The 9815-nt window shown below is 44.8% G+C and overlaps 1 pseudogene; it reads left to right on the top strand.

Moving 5' to 3' along the window:
- Window positions 1–1398: 1398 nt before the first annotated feature.
- LOC139531432 (protein arginine N-methyltransferase 6-like) lies at window positions 1399–9272 on the top strand (annotated as a pseudogene).
- Window positions 9273–9815: the final 543 nt, after the last annotated feature.

The following is a 9815-nucleotide window of genomic DNA, read 5'->3' on the forward strand; positions in this document are numbered from 1 at the left end:
ATTTAACACATCTGGGAAAAATCCGCTTGAACGGCCATCCAACTGGTACTAGTTAAATCAGCCTTGAATCCCCTTGTGACCGAGGGAATGGAAGCTTGTGTGCAACATGGAGGGTCAATTGAATGCAAGCTTGGTTCAAACATTTCTAGGCTGTCAATCTATGGGTAAGAGGGTTGGCGTGTTATAATCGACCCGCTCAGTTTTCCACCATAAAACGCCACAAAATGGTCAGAAAGTGTAGAACCAGCTAACCCCTTTTTACACTATGATTTTATTATTAGATGTTCAATGTTTCTTTATAAAAAATAATTTAAGAAGGATTGGTTTCACCATATTAAAACAAGAGTACAGTTCACTTAACAGGGTTGCCCCTAAAAATGAGGGACACGGTTTTCTTTGACCTGACCGGTTTTCTTTGACCCTGTACCGGCCCCACGCATCAGGCCTCCAGTGCACCTCCCCAGTCCAGTACGTCCTGTGCCTGCTCTCCGCACTCGCCCGGAAGTGCGTATCACTAGTCCGGTGCCACCTGTACCGGCCCCACGCATCAGGCTTCCTGCGACAGTGCCCAGTCCAGAGCTTCCGGCGACAGTGCCGAGTCCAGAGCTTCCGGCGACAGTACCCAGTTTAGAGCTTCCGGCGACAGTGCCCAGTCCAGAGCTTCCGGCGATAGTACCCAGTCCAGAGCTTCCGGCGACAGTGCCCAGTCCAGAGCTTCCGGCGACAGTGCCCAGTCCAGAGCTTCCGGCGACAGTACCCAGTCCAGAGCTTCCGGCGACAGTGCCCAGTCCAGAGCTTCCGGCGACAGTGCCCAGTCCAGAGCTTCCGGCGACAGTGCCCAGTCCAGAGCTTCCGGCGACAGTGCCCAGTCCAGAGCTTCCGGCGACAGTACCCAGTTTAGAGCTTCCGGCGATGTTCCACAGTCTGGAACCTCCAATGACGGTCCACAGTCCGGAACCTTCAACGCCGGTCCACAGTCCGGAACCTCCAACGACGGACCACAGTCCGGAACCTCCTGAGACGGTCCACAGTCCGAAACCTCCTGAGACGGTCCACAGTCCGAAACCTCCTTAGACGGTCCACGGTCCGGAACCTCCTGAGGCGGTCCACGGTCCGAAACCTCCTGAGACGGTCCACGGTCCGAAACCTCCTTAGACGGTCCACAGTCCGGAACCTCCTGAGACGGTCCACGGTCCGAAACCTCCTGAGACGGTCCACGGTTCGAAACCTCCTTAGACGGTCCACGGTCCGGAACCTCCTGAGACGGTCCACGGTCCGAAACCTCCTGAGACGGTCCACAGTCCGAAACCTCCTGAGACGGTCCACGGTCCAAAACCTCCTGAGATGGTCCACAGTACGAAACCTCCTGAGACGGTCAACGGTCCGGGACCTCATGAGATGGTCCACGGTCCGGATCCTCCTGCAACGGTCAACGGTCCGAAACCTCCAGCTCCACGGCCGGAGCCTTCCCCTGCACCGATGTCCAGTCCAAACACGGCATCCAGTCGAGCTCCATGGCAGGATCCCTCCTCTGCGCTGATGCCCAGTCCAGACACGGCGTCCAGCCTGGGACCATGGCTGGACCTGCGGAATGAGCGGGTTCTTCGTCCCGCACCAGAGCCACCACCGGTACCAGACACCCCCCCTAACCCTCCCTTTTTGTTTCAGATTTTGCGGTCGGAGTCCGCACCTTTGGGGGGGGTACTGTCACGTCCTGACCATAGAAAGCTTTTATTTTCTATGGTAGAGTAGGTCAGGGCGTGACTGGGGGGTTGTTGTGGTTTATATTCTCTATGTGGGGTTCTAGGTTTATATTCTATGTTGGTGATTTGTATGATTCCCAATTAGAGGCAGCTGGTTATCGTTGTCTCTAATTGGGGATCATACTTAAGTAGCATTTTTCCCATCTGTGGGTTATGGGATATTGTTTTATGTTTAGTTGCCTGTTTGCACTGCATTGTCGTCACGGTTCATTTATTCTTTATTTGTTTTGTATTTGCTTAAGTTTCACTTTATTCATTAAAAGTATGTGGAACTCGAACTACGCTGCGCCTTGGTCCGACCATCATTATTACGAACAATGTGACACAGATGGACAAGTCTTTATTAAAAATGTATAGAATTTTCCTTGTGATCTATATTAAAGGGAAATTCATTAACAGGCTTTTAAAATGTAATACTTGTGCGTAATTTCTACTTAAAATACCAAAACACTTGTTTCGTAGAATGACCTAGCACCTACAGATGAAGCGTCTTAAAGGAGGCCTGTAGCACCTACAGATTAAACATTATGGAGTCTTAAAGGAGGCCTGTAACACCTACAGATGAAACATTATGGAGTCTTAAAGGAGGACTGGGTAAGGCCAAAAAGTTGCAAATATTCCAACTTCAATTAATGATTTCTCAATTATGCTTTAAGATACAAATATTTGTGGCATCCCCCTGGCGGTCGAGGGCCCAGCATTGCACACTCCTGCCACCATCATTATGCTCACCTGCCTTCCCCCCCGTCACGTGCATCAGCGATTAATGGACTCACCTGGACTCAATCACTTCTGTCTTTACCTTCCCTATATGTCTGGTTCCCCGCTCTGTTCCCTGCTTCAGCATTGATTGTCGTATGTCCTTGTTCACCCGTGTGCCCGATGCTGTGCCTGTCTTGTGACCTGTTTTTTCCTGATTAAATGTTGACTCCCCGTACCTGATTCTCATCTCCTGCGTCGGTCCTTACAATATGAAAACAATCCTTCCTCCAAAGGACCTTTCTATACATCAAATTTAGTCAAAATACCAAATAACATAATATTTTTTTTCACGTTTTGTGAGGAATCACCTACTGTGGAGACAGGCTGTATTCACAACAGAGAAGGAGAGAGAGACACAGAGAGAGAGATAGAGCTGCTGCTGCCCCGTGTCTCAGACTGAAAAGCATTGATTATTTTTTCTCTCACAACCTCAAGGTCAGTGTTGAGGAGCAACCTAAAGTATCACATCTCCTCAGAGCTGCTCTCAGTCTGACCTCTTTATTGAGAGGATAAATCTTACGTTTGTTAGTTTAACTTAAACACCCCCACCTTAGATTGAATGTGGTTTATAAACACTTATACTACTGTAGCTAATGAGAGTGATGAATTTACAGACTATTTCAAACAGCAATATGAATGTTTACATCTTGTACACCGCAGCCTTCCACACAACGTATACGTCATACAAACTCTACAAGGGCATACGACACTGCATAACATGACGTAACCTTATACATTTAGTGCATTATAACAACATTGTTAGCGAGAGGTTGTCTGGCTATCGTTCATTTAATTCCTTGACCTCAGATCTGTGAATGAATAGCTCCCTATCTGACTTTCTAATCAGGCCAGGTCAATAAGCCAGATGTCTGCTATCTGTCCAATTATCACCTGTCTGTTAAATGGCCATTACCCTGTGGTGTCCACACATAGCCTGCTGGACGCCTGGTGTCCACACATAGCCTGCTGGACGCCTGGTGTCCACACATAGCCTGCTGGACGCCTGGTGTCCACACATAGCCTGCTGGACGCCTGGTGTCCACACATAGCCTGCTGGACGCCTGGTGTCCACACATAGCCTGCTGGACGCCTGGTGTCCACACATAGCCTGCTGGACGCCTGGTGTCCACACATAGCCAGCTGGACGCCTGGTGTCCACACATAGCCTGCTGGACGCCTGGTGAGATGATAGCATATGACTTGAATGTGCATGGATCATTGCTTTAGAGTTTGTTCTATGGTCCTATCAATTATGCTTTAGAAAAATGCTGTGCAATATACCAATAATTAATAATATACACATTCTTATGTTCGCACATTGATATAGGACATATAGCCTACAGTTCTGTATAAAGTGTATGCATAAAGACATACAGTATGTACCACTAACAGCATTGAGGTAGCAATGCAAAAAGATTTGCCTCCTTTTAAAGGGGCAATCTGGCGTTCAAACATCAACAAATAGGTTACCCCGACACTTTCTTTGTTGAACATCAAAATAATGTAAAAGCACAAAAATGGATGTACCAATCCCAGATTTCCCCTTTGTCGTTACAACTTTGCATGTCATTCAATGAAAAAACTAATCTCAGGGAAATTATTGAAACCGTCTGTGACAGTTTCTGTTTCAACGACTACGTTTCTTATTCAACGACTCCGTTGAAGAAGCTGGAGACTGGAGACTGGAGAAGCTGGTGGGACCAGACAGTAAAGCTACACGAGGCTGCTGCACACAATATCAGAAGATGTAAACATGACTGTTTGTCTGACTGTGCATGTTTGTCTTCTATGTAGTTATGTTTCTTGTACAGTTGAAGTCGGAAGTTTACATACACCTTAGCTAAATATATCTAAACTCTGTTTTTCACAATTCCTGACATTTAATCCTCATAAAAATGTCCTGTCTTAGGTCAGTTAGGATCACCACTTTATTTTAAGAATGTGAAATGTCAGAATAATAGTAGAGAGAATTATTTATTTCAGCTTTTATTTCTTTCATCACATTCCCAGTGGGTCAGAAGTTTACATGCACTCAATTAGTATTTGGTAGCATTGCCTTTAAATTGTTTAACTTGGGTCAAACGTTTCGTGTAGCCTTCCACAAGCTTCCCACAATAAGTTGGGTGAATTTTGGCCCATTCCTCCTGACAGAGCTGGTGTAACTGAGTGAGGTTTGTAGGCCTCCTTGCTCGCACACGCTTTTTCAGTTCTGCCCACAAATTTTCTATGGGATTGAGGTCAGGGCTTTGTGATGGCCACTCCAATACCTTGACTTTGTTGTCCTAAAGCCATTTTGCCACAACTTTGGAAGTACGCTTGGGGTCATTGTCCGTTTGGAAGACACATTTGCGACCAAGCTTTAACTTCAAGACTGATGTCTTGAGATGTTGCGTCAATATATCCACCTAATTTTCTTTCCTCATGATGGCATCTATTTTGTGAAGTGCACCAGTCCCTCCTGCAGCAAAGCACCCCCAGAACATGATGCTGCCACCCCCGTGCTTCATGGATGGGATGGTGTTCTTCGGCTTGCAAGCCTCCCCCTTTTTCCTCCAAACATAACAATGGTCATTATGGCCAAACAGTTCTGTTTTTGTTTCATCAGACCAGAGGATATTTCTTCAAAAAGTATGATCTTTATCCCCATGTGCAGTTGCAAACCGTAGTCTGGCTTTTTTATGGTAGTTTTGGAGAAGAGGATTCTTCCTTGCTGAGCGGCCTTTCAGGTTATGTCGATATAGGACTTGTTTTACTGTGGATATAGATACTTTTGTACCTGTTTCCTCAAGCATCTCCACAAGGTCCTTTGCTGTTGTTCTGGGATTCATTTGCACTTTTCGCACCAAAGTACGTTAATTTCTAGGAGACAGAACACATCTCCTTCCTGAGCGGTATGATGGCTGCATGATCCCATGGTGTTTATACTTGCATACTATTGTTTGTACAGATGAACGTGGTACCTTAATGCGTTTGGGAATTGCTCCCAAGGATGAACCAGACTTGTGGAGGTCTACAATTTGTTTTCTGAGGTCTTGGCTGATTTCTTTTGATTTTCCCATGATGTCAAGCAAAGAGGCACTGAGTTTGAAGGTATGCCTTGAAATACATCCACAGGTACTGTGATTGACTCAAATTATGTCAATTAGCCTATCAGAAGCTTCTAAAGCCATGACATCAGTAAACTTCTGACCCACTGGAATTGTGATACAGTGAATTATAAGTGAAATAATCTGTCTGTAAACAATTGTTGGAAAAATTACTTGTGTCATGCACAAAGTAGATGTCCTAACCGACTTGCTAAAACTATAGTTTGTTAACAAGACATTTATGGAGTGGTTGAAAAACGAGTTTTAATGACTCAGACCTAAGTGTATTTAAACTTCTGACTTCAACTGTTTGTACCAATCCATCACCACACATGAAGTTCCCTCTCGGGAAATACACTTTTTTGGAATTGAATTGAATTTGCTGCTACATAAACACAATGTCAGTAGACAACATGATATGATCCATCTGGTAACCCTGGAGAACAGCCTGTACATGTAAATAATGCATGTAATACAATGTACAGTACAAAGATGTTGCTTGAACCTGAAAAAAGGACAAGATGTGAGATGTCTAATGACGTCTGTGAATAATCGTAGTTCCAATTGTAGTCTGGCTTATACTGAGGAGGGATTCTAGTCTAGTTACACATTATACTCAGGAGGAATTGTAGTCTAGTTTACACATTATACTCAGGAGGAATTGTAGTCTAGTTTACACATTAGTTAAACTGAGGAGGAATTGTAGTCTAGTTACACATTATACTGAAGAGGAATTGTAGTCTAGTTTAAAACATTATACTGAGGAGGAATTGTAGTCTAGTTTACACATTATACTGAGGAGGAATTGTAGTCAAGTTTACACATTATACTCAGGAGGAATTGTAGTCTAGTTACACATTATACTCAGGAGGAATTGTAGTCTAGTTTACACATTATACTCAGGAGGAATTGTAGTCTAGTTTACACATTATACTGAGGAGGAATTGTAGTCTAGTTTACACATTATACTCAGGAGGAATTGTAGTCTAATTTACACATTATACTGAAGAGGAATTGTAGTCTAGTTTACACATTATACTGAGGAGGAATTGTAGTCTAGTTTACACATTATACTCAGGAGGAATTGTAGTCTAGTTACACATTATACTGAGGAGGAATTGTAGTCTAGTTACACATTATACTGAGGAGAATTGTAGTCTAGTTACACATTATACTGAAGAGGAATTGCGATACAGTCAGTATCTCTCTCTGCCTGCCTCCTTGGTGTCTGTCATATTTGGAGAATGTGGGAGGGAGGATGAGCTAGAGGATAGGGAAGAATGGGGGAGGGAGGGGGAGGGCAGATGGGGGAAGAATAGACAGTGTTGCTACTGTATGGGTCATATTTGTGTGTATGTCTTGAATTAGACTTGACATGAACTATGTCCACATCTCACTGGTTCACATAAAATAGATGTTTTGTGACAACTGTGTTTGTCATGGAAACAAAGTGAAGGATAAAACAACAATCAATGTTTTGTTTAAAAGAAAAGCTGTTTATTCGACATCACTGTTGGTGCATGCGAGTGTTGCTGGTGCAAGGCTGGTGACAGGTCTGGTCTGGGACTACTGTATACAGACTGACATTAGTCAGGCTGCTCCTGGGGGACTATACAGACCTCCAGTACCCCCAACAGCCCAACTCCAGTCCCCCAGTACCCCCAACAGCCCAACTGGAGGACTGGAGTTGGGCTGTTGGGGTTCCTGGAGGACTTGAGTTGGGAACCACTCTACTATGCAAAATGAGTAGGCCTACATTTTGTGGCAAATGGTAAAATGTGTTGATTTACCATGGGCACAGAACCCCCAAAAATATACAATAATTGTTTCTAATGTTAACAATTTTGATAAACCAGGTCATGGTAAAGTTTCTTACATGATATGCTACTTTCCATGCATGCTCACACTACACACATGCTCAAATGTTTCATCACACTGCCCTGTGTTTCCATTTGAAAAAAAGGCCATCTGGAATGTTGGAAAACCCAACAACCTGGCAGCTCTCTACTCTCCTTTTCATCTTAGTGAAATGGGATACAGCTCCTGCTCCACTAGCACTAGCCAAGGATCTTTGGAAGGAACTGAGAAAGTCACAGAGGATTCACTCAAAGAGGAGAACAGTTCCATAAACCTGTGTTCTGCCTGCCATAACTCTGGGGATGGACAGCTTAGAACTATTTGTGGGCATGCTGGGTAGCCTATAATTGGTCTTCCCCACAGCAAAACATATCCTAACGGAGCACATGTAGGCCTATGATGGCCACTGTATCCTGTTTTATATTGTTTTACAGTGATGATGATGATGGTTTTCTTGCATGCTGCATATGATATGCAAGGTTGTCTTGGTGAACATTCACTAGTCCCATTTTCAAAATCATAACGTTTCTCACTATTCCTTAAGATGATTTTTGATGTCCTGCTATTCATGTAATTGATTGATTAATAGGTGTATTAAACAATGCATTGCGACCGCCGTCTTTTTACTTATGGGAAATGTAGTTCTACCGCAAGCAAATAGCTATCACATTGACACATTTGACTGCTTATAAAACTACAAAGACCACGATGCAACCCATTTCCACTTTCAGGACGTATAATGCACTGAAATTCCATTTCCAATGTGATAACAAGAATTTGAGGGCAAGGAAAATTCCACTTCACAAAGAAAATGAAATTAGACAGAAATGTGCAGCATAACCTGTACTTTGACAGTTAATTCAATATTACCATTCATGAAGAAATGATTGCAGACACTGTCCGGACGAACACGTACAGGACAGGGGTACTGAGGAACAGCAGTTCAATCCAAAGTAAAGTAGTGTTGGATGTCGGGGAAGGAACTGCTGTTTCTTTGCCCAAGCCGGGACCAGGAAAGTTTACGACGTGGAGGGTAGTTCAATCGCTGATCAATCTGTGAAAATCGTTAAAAATATACTAAGATGGAAGACAGAATCGAAGTGATTAAAGCTACTCTGGAGACAATCGATTTGCCCGAGCAGGTGGACGTGATGAGTGTATGTCCTGCTTCACGAATCCATGCTGAATTCCGCTTTCCATGGTGGAATTGTACATTGCACCCATCAATGACTTGGTGATGGAGGGCCGGCTGAGTTTCTGGTCCACTATGAAGGACCAGTATGGACATGTCATGCATGTCTGAATTCGCCAGGAAATGCATCATGAACAATGACATCACCGTGAACTTGGTGATGGTAGAGGACGTGCTCTCCCACCTCTCCAAGTTCGCAGAGTTGGATCTGTACTCGTTTACCACGGAGCAGCTGAAATCAGTGAAGGAGGCATTCAAGTGCGACTGTTTTGGTTCGTCTGCTGTGAACGCGATCAAGCGTGTGGTTCACAGTAACCTTTCCCTGGTAGCGAGGAAAAGCCCCTGGTCCTCTCCACATCTCCTTTCAAACTGGATATCCACTGGAAGCAGGCGGTGATGTATCTGGACGAACCAGTGGATGTTAGGTAGGACACCGTAGTGGTGGGCGAGGTCAACATGTATCCCTCAGAGGACAGTTCCAAACATATAACCATCCACGTGGACTACATTATAGGAGAACTCAAAAAATATTCCAAGACCTTCTCCATCCCAGATGGATATTCTGGAGAGGTTCATCTGGCATTAGCAGTGTTAGTATCAGGCTTAAATTAGCGTACTGGCTTAGCATACTGGTTTAGCGTACTGGCTTAGCGCACTGGCTTAGCGTACTGGCTTAGCGCACTGGCTTAGCGGACTGGTTTAGCGCACTGGCTTAGCGCACTGGCTTAGCGCACTGGTTTAGCGCACTGGTTTAGCGTACTGGCTTAGCGCACTGGCTTAGCGCACTGGTTTAGCGCACTGGCTTAGCGCACTGGCTTAGCGCACTGGCTTAGCGCACTGGCTTAAAGCACTGGCTTAGCGCACTGGCTTAGCGCACTGGCTTAGCGCACTGGTTTAGCGTACTGGCTTAGCGTACTGGCTTAGCGCACTGGCTTAGGGCACTGGTTTAGCGCACTGGTTTAGCGCACTGGCTTAGCGCACTGGATTAGCAGCAAAGAGGGAAGAGAGACACTTGGTCATTAATTGTAGGCCTATGTTGTAAAGAAGGAAGGGTGGAAACAATCTCACCATTGTTAAGGAATTTGCTGATGTCCTTGAACTTGTGGAGAGCCTAAGTGTTGTTATAATTGATCTGAATTGATTACCCGAGTGGAT

This window comes from Salvelinus alpinus, chromosome 10 (genome assembly GCF_045679555.1).
Source record: "Salvelinus alpinus chromosome 10, SLU_Salpinus.1, whole genome shotgun sequence".
In the NCBI taxonomy this organism is placed as follows: domain Eukaryota; kingdom Metazoa; phylum Chordata; class Actinopteri; order Salmoniformes; family Salmonidae; genus Salvelinus; species Salvelinus alpinus.